Raw genomic sequence first — 15,724 nt, 5'->3', positions numbered from 1 at the left:
GGATTATCTTTGGTCTCTTTGTTGCCTCTCTGATTAATGCCCTCCTTGCCTGGTCTGTGAGTTTTGGTGGGCGGCCCTCTCTTGGCAGATTTGTTGTGGTGCCATATTCTTTCCATTTTTTAATAATGGATTTAATGCGGCTCCATGGGATGTTCAAAGTTTCTGATATTTTTTATAACCCGACCCTGATTTGTACTTCTCCACAACTTTGTCCCTGACCTGTTTGGCAAGCTCCTTGGTCGTCATGGTGCCGCTCGCTTGGTGGTGTTGCAGACTCTGGGGCCTTTCAGAACAGGTGTATTTATACTGAGATCAAGTGACACATCATGTGACACTTAGATTGCACACAGGTGGACTTTATTTAACTAATTATGTGACTTCTGAAGGTAATTGGTTGCACCAGATCTTATTTAGGGGCTTCATAGCAAAGGGGGTGAATACATATGCACGCATCACTTTTCCGTTATTTATTTGTTAGAATTTTTTTTAACAAGTTATTTTTTTCACTTCACTTCACCAATTTGGACTATTTTGTGTATGTCCATTACATGGAATCCAAATAGAAATCCATTTAAATTACAGGTTGTAATGCAACAAAATAGGAAATACGCCAAGGGGGGTGAATACTTTTGCAAGGCAGATGGGTAAAATTGGCAGATGGGTAAAATAAATAAAAACAGACATTGAATATCCCTTTGAGCACGGTGAAGTTATTCAACACACTTTGTTGGTGTATCAATACACCCAGTCACTACAAAGATACAGGCGTCCTTCCTAACTCAGTTGCCGGAGAGGAATGAAACCGCTCAGGGATTTCACCATGAGGCCAATCGTGACTTTAAAACAGTTTAATGGCTGTGATAGGAGAAAACTGAGGATGGATGAACAAAATTGTAGTTACTTCACAATACTAACCTAACTGACAGAGTGAAAAGTAGGAAGTTTGTACAGAATAAAATATTCCAAAGCATGTATCCTGTTTGCAAAAAGGACCTAAAGTAAAATTTTGTTCTGAAAACAGTGTTATGTTTGGGGAAAATCCAAAACAACACATTACTGAGTACCACTCTCCGTATGTTCAAGCATAGTGGTGGCTGCATCATGTTATGGGTATGCTTGCAATCTTTAAGGACTGGGGAGTCTTTCAGAATAAAAAAAGAAATGGAAAGGATCTAATCACAGGCAAAATCCTAGAGGGAAACTTGGTTCAGTCTGCTTTCCACAAGACACTGGGAGATGAATTCACCTTTCAGCAGGACAATAACCTAAAACACAAGGCCAAATCTACACTGGAGTTGCTTACCAAGAAGACAGTGAATGTTCCTGAGTGGCCGAGTTACAGTTTTGACTTAAATCTGCTTGAAAATCTATGGCAAGACGGGAAAATCGTTGTCTAACAATGATCAACAACCAATTTGACAGAGCTTGAAGAATTTTGAAAAGAATAATGGGCAAATGTTGCACAGCGCAGGTGTGGAAAGCGCTTAGAGACTTACCCATAAAGACTCAAAGCTGTAATTGCTGCCAAAGCGGATTGCTTATGTACATGAACATGTACATGAATGCTTATGTACTGTAAGTTATATATTTCTGTATTTCATTTTCAATAAATTTGCAAAATTGTCTAAAAACATGTTTTCACTTTGTCATTACGGGGTATAGTGTGTAAAGGTGGCACAGTGGTCTAAGGCACTGCATTGCAGTGCTAGCTGTGTCACTAGAGATCCTGGTTCGAATCCAGGCTCTGTTGTAGCCGGCCATGACCGGGAGACCCATGGGGCGGCGCACAATTGGCCCAGGGTAGGGGAAGGAATGGCTGGCACGGATGTAGCTCAGTTGGTAGAGCATGGCGTTTGCAATGCCAGGGTTGTGGGTTCCATTCCCACGGGGGGCCAGTATGAAAAATAAAGTAAAAAGATAATGTAAGTTGCTCTGGATAAGAGCGTCTGCTAAATGACTAAAAATGTAAAGGGGTGAGTTAAAAATCTATGTAATCCATTTCTAATTCAGGCTGTAACACAACAAAATGTGGAATAAGTCAATGGGTATGAATACTTTCTGAAGGCACTGTATGTCTGGTCTTTTCTAATAAGGAACAATTTTTTCTTAATGGTAACTCAAATGAGTCAATCAATTCTCTAGCACTCAGAAGGCATATCATTATCCATCTGCTTGCTTTACACTAGACTTAATTTATTACACATTCTAGTTATTTCTGGTGCCACACTCCCATTTATCACATTGTGTTCTATGATGATGGCAGCAGCGAAGGTCCTAATTGTTTTCACATAACAGATCACATCACCACACATTACTTAGAGAAACCCACACAGCAAATTCTCCAGTGTTAAATCAACACTGAGAGTCCAGTGTCTACACAGGTCCACACTTTTCAGTTTTAAATTAATACTCTGCTTAGTGTAAAGTCCTATTTGCATTTTTCCCAGAGTACCTTGCCTTTTGAGTAAATTGTGGAGTTACTACGCATGACTGTATTTGTTAGTGACAGAGACATGGTTGTTGCATTCATCTATCTTAGGTCTTGTGGCCATCACCAAGTAATATTATAAGCAAATATTGTATTATTAAAACACTATGTTGCTTTTCTTGCTGTAGATAGAATATATTTATTTTGATTAGTGTTAGTTACATTGGTTAGTTATTGTATTAATTGTTTATTATTTTGAACTTTAACTAAAGAAATATACAGTGGGGAAAAAAAGTATTTAGTCAGCCACCAATTGTGCAAGTTCTCCCACTTAAAAAGATGAGAGAGGCCTGTAATTTTCATCATAGGTACACGTCAACTATGACAGACAAAATGAGAAAAAAAAATCCAGAAAATCACATTGTAGGATTTTTTATGAATTTATTTGCAAATTATGGTGGAAAATAAGTATTTGGTCAATAACAAAAGTTTCTCAATACTTTGTTATATACCCTTTGTTGGCAATGACACAGGTCAAACGTTTTCTGTAAGTCTTCACAAGGTTTTCACACACTGTTGCTGGTATTTTGGCCCATTCCTCCATGCAGATCTCCTCTAGAGCAGTGATGTTTTGGGGCTGTCGCTGGGCAACACAGACTTTCAACTCCCTCCAAAGATTTTCTATGGGGTTGAGATCAGGAGACTGGCTAGGCCACTCCAGGACCTTGAAATGCTTCTACGAAGCCACTCCTTCATTGCCCGGGCGGTGTGTTTGGGATTATTGTCATGCTGAAAGACCCAGCCACGTTTCATCTTCAATGCCCTTGCTGATGGAAGGAGGTTTTCACTCAAAATCTCACGATACATGGCCCCATTCATTCGTTCCTTTACACGGATCAGTCGTCCTGGTCCCTTTGCAGAAAAACAGCCCCAAAGCATGATGTTTCCACCCCCCATGCTTCACAGTAGGTATGGTGTTCTTTGGATGCAACTCAGCATTCTTTGTCCTCCAAACACGACGAGTTGAGTTTTTACCAAAAAGTTCTATTTTGGTTTCATCTGACCATATGACATTCTCCCAATCCTCTTCTGGATCATCCAAATGCACTCTAGCAAACTTCAGACAGGCCTGGACATTTACTGGCTTAAGCAGGCGGACACGTCTTGCACTGCAGGATTTGAGTCCCTGGCGGCGTAGTGTGTTACTGATGGTAGGCTTTGTTACTTTGGTCCCAGCTCTCTGCAGGTCATTCAATAGGTCCCCCCGTGTGGTTCTGGGATTTTTGCTCACCGTTCTTGTGATCATTTTGACCCTACTGGGTGAGATCTTGCGTGGAGCCCCAGATCGAGGGAGATTATCAGTGGTCTTGTATGTCTTCCATTTCCTAATAATTGCTCCCACAGTTGATTTCTTCAACCCAAGCTGCTTACCTATTGCAGATTCAGTCTTCCCAGCCTGGTGCAGGTCTACAATTTTGTTTCTGGTGTCCTTTGTCAGCTCTTTGGTCTTGGCCATAGTGGAGTTTGGAGTTTGACTGTTTGAGGTTGTGGACAGGTGTCTTTTATACTGATAACAAGTTCAAACAGATGCCATTAATACAGGTAACGAGTGGAGGACAGAGGAGCCTCTTAAAGAAGAAGTTACAGGTCTGTGAGAGCCAGAAATCTTGCTTGTTTGTAGGTGACCAAATACTTATTTTCCACCATATTTTGCAAATAAATTCATAAAAAATCCTACAATGTGATTTTCTGGATTTTTTTTTCTCAATTTGTCTTTCATAGTTGACGTGTACCTATGATGAAAATTACAGGCCTCTCTCATCTTTTTAAGTGGGAGAACTTGCACAAATAGTGGCTGACTAAATACTTTTTTGCCCCACTGTAAATGTAAATACTACGCCCTCAACCCTCTCAGCATCCGCCATTGATGATGGCATCAAGTCGGTACAGGGGGCCACCAGGCAATCAGTGGGGAGGGACGCCAAGACTTGTGAACAGCCAAGAACTACCCAACAACACAAATTACCCGCTAGAGGCCCTCATCCACCTCTAAACAAAATGCTCCAGTTGGCTGTTCATGGTTGTCTCCCCACTAGGGATTCAATCCATAGACGGCACAAGGTACATACAGAGAACTGCCCGCATGGATGCACTCGCACTGAACACACCTACCAACTGTTTGTGAGTGCTCAGTGGCCAGGTGGGTCTGGCACCCTGTTTGTTCCATCCAGCATCCAGCCTTGCCTCCGCGTTGCTCCTACTTCAGCACCAGCCCAGGCCGATGGACACCCCCACCCCCCTTCTCCCTCGCCAACTCTCTCCCCCTCCCTCCCTCTCACAGAACCAGACCAGAACCACAAACCATTCATAAACACACTAGAGGAGGTGCGGAGGAAGGACCAAAGCTCTAGACCTATGCTCGGAGCGAGCAGGCCACAGAGGGGTACCATCACTGACCTCCGGGTCTTGGGCTTCCAACTGTGTCTGATCGCTCCTCAGGTTGTTCTTTTGTCCCTCTGCAGATCCAACACCAGAACGCTTTGCCGCCGCATCGCTCCTCCTCCTCCAGCACAGGCTGATGGACATACCCTTCACCCCCCTTCTCCCTCTCCAACTCTCTCCCCTTCCCTCCCTCTACACTTGACCCTTTCACAGAACCAGACCAGAACCAGGAACCATTCATCACCACACCAGAAGAGGTGCGGAGGAAGGACCAAAGATCTAGACCTTCACCCGGAGCAAGCAGACCACAGTGGAGTGCCACCACTGACCCCCAGGTCCCTTATGTGCCGCCTTGCTCTTCAGGTTGTCCTAACTCCCCTCTGGAGATCCAGCACCAGCACCAATCCAGATCCCAGTTTCCAGCACTAGACCACCAGACGAAGCGTGTAGGAGGGACCAAAGATCAGACCTTCACCCGGAGGGAGCAGTAGGCTTTGGCAGTATACCGTATATACCTGTGACGACCATCCCACTCTGTCTGCCGAATTCTTTGTCTTTGCTCTTGTTTTTCTTAATAGGATGTCGGTGGGCGGAGTTGGGAGGGTCGTCAGCGAAATGGGACACACCTGGGCTCGGGTGTGTCCTGGGGATAAATAACCCTTTCCCCATACATTGGGGAAACTCTCTCCATGTAGACACGCTGTTGTTTTTGGTTGTGGCATTATGGGGCTTCTTCGTGTTAGTTTGTTTTGGCATGAAACATACCGGTAGTCCCCAGTCATGTGGTGTTTGTTTACAGGAACCCAATGACAAAAGCCCGGAGCCTTTTGAGTCACTCACTGTTGTGCAGCACGCGTAAGGGTATAAAATTCACAACAAAATGTTTGCCAGCTAGATACCTTATAACTATTATGTTAACGGTCTAAAATGTGCTAAATGCTCTGCATTTGTGCATTTGGTGTACTAATTTAGTAGCTAGTTAGCTATCTAGCTAAGTAGTTAGCTTCTTCTAAAATGAAGCTTCACTTGGTAGCCTAACAGTCGAGAATCCCCTCCTGGATCTAATATTTGTTTTGTGCATGCAGCAAACTGTGATTAGCATTTTTGAGTTATTTGTATGACTTTATGAAGGGGGATGTCTGTCCTGCAAATAGTTTAGGTCAGAGACTGTAAAATGTTTGCAATGCACTCATTAGCATTTCGTTAGCATTCTCTATGGGATGTTACATACACTTGTTAGCATTGCCAAACCTCAGATTACAGAGGCTAAGTGGGGTTTGAAAAGATTGCGCATCTTGTGTTCAGTGCCAGTATTACCGAATATCCTGGTATGGCACAAGGTTGTTATGAAGGTATGACAATCAGGATACCTCCCAAGCCTAGCGAGCAGTAGTAATGGGGAAAACAACGCTTCCTGAGGCATTGAGGTTTTCGAGCCAATTGTGTCAAAAATAGGTCCATTACTCGAGGCTTTGATTAACACAGTGTACACTAGTGGCACCTGCTGGTCAAAATAAGTTAGAGCAGCCAAATTATTATAGATGACGTCCCACACTCTGTAGCACGTGCACAGCGTATCCTTTTGTCTTCTACCAAATCAATCAGGTTGTTGTTCGACGAAACGAAGCTTCAGACGTCATTGATCACATGCTTCTGATAAAGTGATACAGGCATCGGCACACTGCTTTGAAGTATGCTGCTTAGCGATTTTGACTCATGCCTCAGAGCTCCGGTATCAAACGTTACAGGCAATTTTACATCTACATTTTAGTCATATAGCAGAGTGACTTATAGGAGCAATTAGGGTTAAGTGCCTTGCTCAAGAGCAAAAAATAAATAAAATAACTGTGAAAAGACAATGACGTTTCTGTTGATTTTGACGACTATTTGATATGATTTGCCTTTTGATTTGATCTGCCTAGTTTTGCTTTGATGACTTATTGGTTTAATTGTCTATTATTTTTTGAACATTTTGAATGATTTATATTTTTGAGTTCATATTGACTTATGTACAATATGAAGCACTACAACAATTATTTAATAAGGGCTTATTTTGAAAGCTTTACCCTATACAGTTGCCTGAAACTCATGGTTCACAGGGCATATCAGTGATGTGTAATTCCTATTGAAATCTAGCCAGAGTGGGGACAATTTTTTGAATGACTGCCAGGTTGGAAAGACTAAGATTTGAGAATGTGCAATAAGTCCAAGTAACAGATTGGATAAGTTTAGAAAAATGTATGTTATTTGTAGTTGAGTAGCATAAGATGAATTACAATTCTAAACAAACAATTCTAAAAACCAACCTGAAATAGAGCATGCTAGGAAATATGATAATGATGGGCGTGGTTTTGTTTTAACTCTGGTTATTAACACTAACACTGGTGTTATTTTAAACCAGTGAGTGTTAACTTAACTATTACAGAGTGAATTTAACAACTGAATCAACACTAGAAATGTTACACTGAAAAATCAACATTAGGTAATACTGGTCGATTTGCTGTGCGGGCCTACCAAACGGATACATGACGATGGTTCATGAAGACAACAATCTAGCCCTCCTGATCTCTGATGTATTTGATTACCCTGCTGAAAAAAAACTGCATAAACCAGCAAGCTGGTCTACCCAGCATGATCTAGATGGTCTATCTGATGTTGCCGGCAGATCAGCATGGTCTAGCTGGGCAAGCTTGTCTGACCAGCATGGTCTAGCTGGTTATGTTGGCACACCAGCCTTTGTTGTGTTGTGTTATCGCTGGAGACCAGCCTTCGAGTCACTGGCCACCAAAGTTCTTTAATTTCTATTGGAATTCAGCTGGAGTGCAGTCCACCAATCTGCATTCATAATGACTGCCATAGTTAGCCAACAGGAATGAGAATAACTAAGCCATCTAAACTGGAACAACCATTTCAGTAACGGGTGCAATAACTCTAACTGACAGATTGGATTAGTTTTCAAAAATGTATGTTATTTATCTTTGTGTAGCATAATATACATTCATTGATTAATTAATCAATCAGTGTACATGCAAAAACAGACATTGAAACAAACAATTAAAAAAACTGCAATACTGCATTCTGGGAAATATGATCAATTCTAATTACTTGGTTGTCAACCTCACTTGGGATTAAAAATAGAAAGTATATTTTCTCCAAACGATTTGAGGGAGTGTGTACATGCGGCTATTCTGTGTTGAGCAGTTAACAAAGAAACACGTACTCCTATATGCTTAATTAAGAGTTATTTATGTAACTTTAGTTGTGATACAAACGTTGGGCTATATGTTTTGATTTTTAATACGTTCTAAGGCTGCATGACGCAACTCTAATGATGATTTGATAAAAGTCGCATGAAAGGCACGAGCTCTGCTTTGTTTCTTGCACAGGCTGTACACACTTCATCAATCTCTCATTCACAATTTGACAAGCACTTGATAATGCCTCGAATTTCCCGGCGGCATCCCCTTTGTGTGGCCGTAATGACAAGAGTGTGCAAAGCTGTCATCAAGGCAAAGGGTGGCTACTTTGAAGAATCTCAAATATAAAATATTTTTTGTTTGTTTAACACTTTTTTGGATACTACATGATTCTATATGTGCTATGTCATAGTTTTGATGTCTTCATTATTATTCTACAATGTAGAAAATAGTACAAACAAAGAAAAACCCTGGAATGTGTAGGTGTGTCCAAACTTTTGACTGGTACAGTATGTGTGAAATTAGTTTTGATTTAGAATGGACCATTATCATGCACTGGTCGGAATAGTGGCAGGGGAAAAAAATACATAGCGAATGGAGGACGCTTTTTCCGTGGTTTATTTTCATGCCAGCCAGGTAGGCTATACTCCTGTTGTAAAGAGAAAAAATGTGCTCAATATTAGTAGGGTTGAGAAATAAATATACAAGGCCTAGCTTATAGAAAGCTGATGGGATCCTCTCCCTTTTAATAGAGGCCATCACTCTGTTTTCTCATGCAATTGCATAGCCCATAGAAATATTGCGCAACATGAGCTCTCATGAAGTGTTTAGATTTTTCATTACATTTGCGTTGATGTCAGATTGATAATAGAGTGCTGAGTACCAGACAGTTAGCAAGTTTGGTAGGCTACTAACGACCATCAGCAGCATCAGAACTTGGAGAAGCCTAATTACTGTGATGTGGAATTTGACTGCCATCATTACTCATGACTGCCTATGTGGCGATAATACAGTCACCGTAACAGCCCTACTTGGGAATTGAACTCACAACCTCTCAGTTGCCAGCAACCTGAATTACCTGCTATGCCGCTGGATCTGTTGCTGTGATAAATATTGTTAAAAATTAGAACCAATCGACATTCTGTCATTTGTCCCTATGGGGGAACCCTTTTGGGTGCCACATAGAATCCTTTGATTTGTCCCTGTAGGTAGGGGAACCGTTCTGAGTTCCATTTAGAACCCTCTCATGAGGGTTCCGGTTCCATGTAGAACCAATGACCGGTACCTACAGTTATACTTATAGCATACTTGAGATGTGCTTATGGCACACACTGTAAAAAATTACCTGTAATTTGACATTAAGTTCCCGGCTACTGAGTTGCAATAAAAATACAGTATTTTTACAGTTGAATAAAGATGTTATTGTTGTAAATTGACTTGTTGCTGTTACCCTTTCTTTCGCGGCACTTTGAAATGTAGTTGGATGCAATGGGCTAGTGGAGCACATTAGCATATTTGGGGGCATGGTCTAAAATATGTTTTATTTGTGCCAACCGTTAGTGGAAGTGTTTAAGTGGTTTTATCAAATCAAGTACATGAAATAGAATTTTATTGATCACATACACATATTTAGCAGATGTTATTGCAGGTGTAGTGAAATGCTTGTGTTCTTAGCTCCAACAGTGCAGTAGTATCTAACAATACACACAAAGTAATACATACATTTTAGGGTGAGCAATGTCAGAGTGGCATTGACTAAAATACAGTAGAATAGAATACAGTATGTCAACATTATGAAAATGACCAGTGATTCTATTTCTATGTGCATTCGGAAAGTATTCAGACCCCTTGTCTTTTTCCACATTTTGTTACGTTACAGCCTTATTCAAAAATTGAATACATTTTTCCCCCCATCAATCTACACACAATATTCCATAATGACAAAGCAAAAACAGGTTTTCAGATTTGTTTGCTAATAAAATTAAATACAAAAATAAATACATTTAGATAAGTATTCAGACCCTTTACTCAGTACTTTGTTGAAGCACCTTTGGCAGTGATTACAGCCTCGAGTCTTCTTGGTATGAAACTACAAGCTTGGCACAGCTGTATTTGGGGAGTTTCTCCCATTTTTCTCTGCAGATCCTCTCAAGCTCTGTCAGGTTGGATGGGGAGTGTCGCTGCACAGCTATTTTCAGGTCTCTCCAGATATGTTAGATCGGGTTCAAATCCGGGCTCTGACTGGGCAACTCAAGGACATTCAGTGACTTTTCCCGAAGCCACTCCTGCATTGTCTTGGCTGTGTGCTTAGGGTCGTTGTCCTGTTGGAAGGTGAACCTTCGCCCCAGTCTGAGGTCCTGACTTTACTTTGCTCTGTTCATCTTTCCCTCAATCCTGACTAGTCTCCCAGTCCCTGCCACTGAAAAACATCCCCACAGCATGATGCTGCCACCACCATGCTTCACCGTAGGGATGGTGCCAGGTTTCCTCCAGATGTGACGCTTGGCATTCAGGCCAAACAGTTCAATTTGGTGTAATCAGACCAGAGAATCTTGTTTCTCATGGTCTGAGAGTCCTTTAGGTGCCTTTTGGCAAACTCCAAGCGGGCTGTCATGTGCTGGAGAGATGGTTGTCCTTCTTGAAGGTTCTCCCATCTCCACAGAGGAAATCTGGAGCTCTGTCAGAGTGACCATCGGGTTCTTGGTCACCTCCCTGACCAAAGCCCTTCTCCCCTGATTGCTCAGTTTGGCCGGGCGGCCAGCGCTAGGACGAGTCCTGGTGGTCCCAACTTCTTCCATTTAAGGATGATGGAGGCCATTGTGATCTTGGAGACCTTCAATGCTGCAGAAATGTTTTGGTACACCTCCCAGATCTGTGCCTCGACACAATCCTGTCTTGAAGCTCTACGGACAATTCCTTTAACCTCATGGCTTGGAATTATTTATCTGACATGCACTGTCAACTGTGAGACATTATATAGACAGGTGTGTGCCTTTCCAAATCATGTCCAATTAATTGGATTTACCACAGGTGGACTCCAATCAAGGATGATCAATGGAAGCAAGATAAACCTGAGCTCAATTTCGAGTCTCATAGCAAAGGGTCTGAATACTTATGTAAATGTGATATTTCAGTTTTTTATATTTTATAAATGTTCAAGAATTTCTAAAAACCTGTTTTAACTTTGACATTATGGGGTATTGTGTGTAGATTGATGAGGAATATTTTTTATTCATTCCATTTTAGAATAACGCTGTAACGTACAACATTTTGAAAAAGGGAAGGGGTCTGAATACTTTCCGAATGCACATTTCTGCAGCAGCCTCTATGGTGCAGGGTTGAGTAACCGGGTGTTAGTCGGCTAGTGACAGTGACTAAAGTTCAGGCCAGGGTACTGAGTGGAGGCTTCTTCTTCTTCTTCAATGAGGTTTAACGGCGGTTGGCATCCAATAAATGTTGCATTACCGCCACCCACTAGACTGGAGTATAACTCCTGTATACTTTGCTTGAAAAATTATAATAAATAAACACATACCCTACCTAACACTCACTAACATTTTTTATTTATAAATAAAACACCACCTTACTCTATTTTTATCTTTTTAAATCTATTTAGTCCTACTTCAGGCCAACAGCCTGAAAGGATGGTACACCACCACTTAACGCACTCTGTAACTCTTCTGACGTCAAGTCTCGCACACCCAAATATCTCTCTGCAGCTGCCACCACAACCTCAATTTTCTGCAACTTACGTTCCATCCCTGCAGTACAGTTGATAACCATTGCTATAAATGCAAAAAATCCAATCTGAAACATATATCACTTGTTGGCTTATCCCTCTGTATTGGTACAGATCTAATACTCACGCCACTCCTGTCAGGATCCCTCACCCTTGACCCATCTTCCTCTACTTTCTTCACTGCCTCAGCATACATTTTACATTTACATTTTTAGTCATTTTAGCATACAACACCATCTGCACTACTCTAACCCTGGAAACCTCAACCTGCTTCTCTCGCACTGGACATTTCTGATCCCCATCCCACTACGTTCCCCGATGCTACACATTCCTTTGTCTCATGCCCTTCTGCACACTTCTCACACCTAGGAACCTCCCTTCTATATACTGCTGCCACATGCCCATTAGCGTGACACCTGTAACAATGTAATGTAATCGGCACGAAAGCTTGTACAGGATAGCTTATATATCCAAACATCACTTTGTTGGTTACTACATGATTCTATATGTGCTATTTCATAGTTTTGATGTCTTCACTATTATTCTACAATGTAGAAAATAGTAAAAATAAAGAAAAACCCTTGAATGAGTAGGTGTTCTAAAACTTTTGACCAGTAGTGTAGAGAGTATAGGGACATTGTTATCCACGTCGGCACCAACGATGTTAGGATGAAACAGTCAGAGGTCACCAAGGGCAACATACTGTAGCTTCAGCGTGTAAATCAGGTAGGAAGATGTGTCGGCATCAAGTAATTATCTCTGGCCCCCTCCAAGTTAGGGGGAGTGATGAGCTCTACAGCAGTCTCACAACTCAATCGCTGGTTGAAAACTGTTTTCTGCCCCTCCCAAAAGATAGAATTTATAGATAATTGACCCTCTTTCTGGGACTCACCCACAAACAGGACCAAGCCTGGCCTGCTGAGGAGTGACAGACTCCATCATAGCTGGAGGGGTGCTCTCATCTTATCTATGAACATAGACAGGGCTCTAACTCATCTAGCTCCACAATGAGATAGGGTGCAGGCCAGGCAGCAAGCAGCAGGCTGTTAGCCAGCCTGCCAGCTTAGTAGAGTCTGCTACTAGCACAGTCAGTGTAGTCAGCTCAGCTATCCCCATTGAGACCGTGTCTGTGCCTCGATATACGTTGAGCAAAAAAAAAAGTTTTAGCAATCTCACGTCCTCCATTCCTGTCATTATTGAAAGAGATTGTGATATCTCACATCTCAAAATAGGGTTACTTAATGTTAGATCCCTCACTTCCAAGTCAGTTATAGTCAATGAACTAATCACTGATCATAATCTTAATGTGATTGGCCTGACTGAAACATAGCTCAAGCCTGATGAATTTACTGTGTTAAATGAGGCCTTGCCTCCTGGTTACACTAGTGACCATATCCTCCGCGCGTCCCACAAAGGCGGAGGTGTTGCTAACATTTATGACAGCAAATGTCAATGTACAAAAATATAAATGACTGTGTTTTTGTCTTTTGAGCTTCTAGTCATGAAATCTATGCAGCCTACTCAATCACTTTCTATAGCTACTGTTTACAGGCCTCCTGGGCCGTATACAGTGTTCCTCTCTGAGTTCCCTGAATTCCTATCGGACCTTGTAGTCATGGCAGATAATGTTAAAATTTTTGGTGACTTTAATATTCACATGGAAAAGTCCACAGACCCACTCCAAAAGGCTTTCGGAGACATCATCGTCTCAGTGGGTTTTGTCCAACATGTCTCCGGACCTACTCATTGTCACAGTCATACCCTGGATCTAGTTTTGTCCCGTGGAATAAATATTGTGAATCTAAATGTTTTTCCTCATAATCCTGGACTATCAGACCACCATCTTATTACGTTTGCAATCGCAACAAATGCTCAGACCCCAACCAAGATGCCCTTCCAGACTCCTTCCACCTACCCAAGGACATTGGAGTACAAAAATTGGTTAACCACCTAACTGAGGATCTACATTTAACCGTGCATAATACCCTAGATGCAGTCGCACCCCTAAAAACAAAAAACATTTGTCACAATAAATTTGCTCCCTGGTATACAGAAAATACCCGAGCCCTGAAGCAAGCTTCCAGAAAATTGGAACAGAAATGGCACTCCACCAAACTGGAAGTCTTCCATCTAGCTTGGAAAGACAGTACCACGCAATATCGAAGAGCCCTCACTGCTGCTCGATCATCTTATTATTCCAACCTAATTGAGGAGAATAAGAGCAATCCAAAATGTATTTTTGATACTGTCGCAAAACTAACTCAAAAGCAGCATTCAACAAGAGAGGATAGCTTTCACTTCAAAAGTGATAAATTCATGAACTTCTTCGATGAAAAGATCATGATCATTAGAAAGCAAATTACGGACTCCTCCTTGAATCTGCGTATTTCTCCAACGCTCAGTTGTCCTGAGTCTGCACAGAACTGCCAAGACCTAGGATCAATGGAAACACTAAAGTTTTTTTATCCTGTATCTCTTAACACATTCATGAAAATAGTCATGTCCTCTAAACCGTCAAGCTGCATACTGGACCCTATTCCATCTAAACTACTGAAAGAGCTACTTCCTGTACTTGACCCTCCTATGTTGAAAATAATAAATGGCTCCCTATCCACCAGATGTGTACCAAACTCACTAAAAGTGGTAGTAATAAAGCCACTCTTGAAACGGTTAATCCTTGACACAGAAAATGTAAAAAACTATCGGCCTATATCGAATCTCCCATTCCTCTCAAACATTTTAGAAAAAGCTGTTGCACTGCAACTCACTGCCTTCCTGAAGACAAGTAATGTATACGAAATGCTTCAGTCTAGTTTTAGACCCCATCATAGCACTGAGACTGCACATGTGAAGGTGGTAAATTACCTTTCAATGGCATCAGACCAAGGCTCTGCATCTGTCCTCGTGCTCCTAGACCTTAGTGCTGCTTTTGACACCATCGATCACCACATTCTTTTGGAGAGATTAGAAACCCTAATTGGTCTACATGGACAAGTTCTTGCCTGGGTTAGATTTGATCTTTATCACAGATTTGATCTTTATCACAATGTCAACTTTCACTGCTATGCGGACGATCTTGATGGGTGTACAGTCGTCTCAAATAAAACTGTGAAGAACCTCGGCGTTTCTCTGGATCCTGATCTCTCTTTTGACGAACATATTAAGAAAAGTTCAAGGACAGCTTTTTTCCATCTTCGTAACATTGAAAAATCAGAAACCCTTTGTCCAAAAATGATGCAGAAAGCTAATCCATGCTTTTGTCACTTCTAGATTAGACTACTGCAATGCTTTACTCTCCGGCTACCTGGATAAAGCACTAAATAAACTTCAGTTAGTGCTAAACACGGCTGCTAGAATCCTGACTAGAACCAAAACATTTGATCATATTACTCCAGTGCTAGCCTCTCTACATTGGCTTCCTGTTAAGGCTAGGGCTGATTTCAAGTTTTTAATGCTAACCAAGAATGCAGTACATGAGCTTGCTCCTACCTATCTCTCCGATTTGGTCCTGCCATACATACCTACACGTACGCTACGGTCACAAGACGCAGGCCTCCTTATTGTCCCTAGAATTTCTAAGCAAACAGCTGGAGGCAGGGCTTTCTCCTATAGTGCTCAATTTCTATGGAATGGTCTGCCTATACATGTGAGAGACGCAGACTCTGTCTCGACCTTTAAGTCATTACTGAAGACTCATCTCTTCAGTAGGTCCTATGATTGAGTGTAGTCTGGCCCAGGGGTGCGAAGGTGAACGGCAAGGCACTAGTGATGTGGGTGCTTTGGTAAAGTGGGTGGGGTTATATCCTGCCTGGTTGGCTCTGTCCGGGGGTATCGGACAGGGCCACAGTGTCCAACGACCCAACCCTGTCTGTCTCCAGTATCTATGCTGCAATAGTCCATGTGCCGGGGGGCTAGGGT

This window comes from Coregonus clupeaformis, chromosome 40, assembly GCF_020615455.1.
Source record: "Coregonus clupeaformis isolate EN_2021a chromosome 40, ASM2061545v1, whole genome shotgun sequence".
NCBI lineage: Eukaryota > Metazoa > Chordata > Actinopteri > Salmoniformes > Salmonidae > Coregonus > Coregonus clupeaformis.
This window is presented reverse-complemented; position numbering follows the sequence as displayed.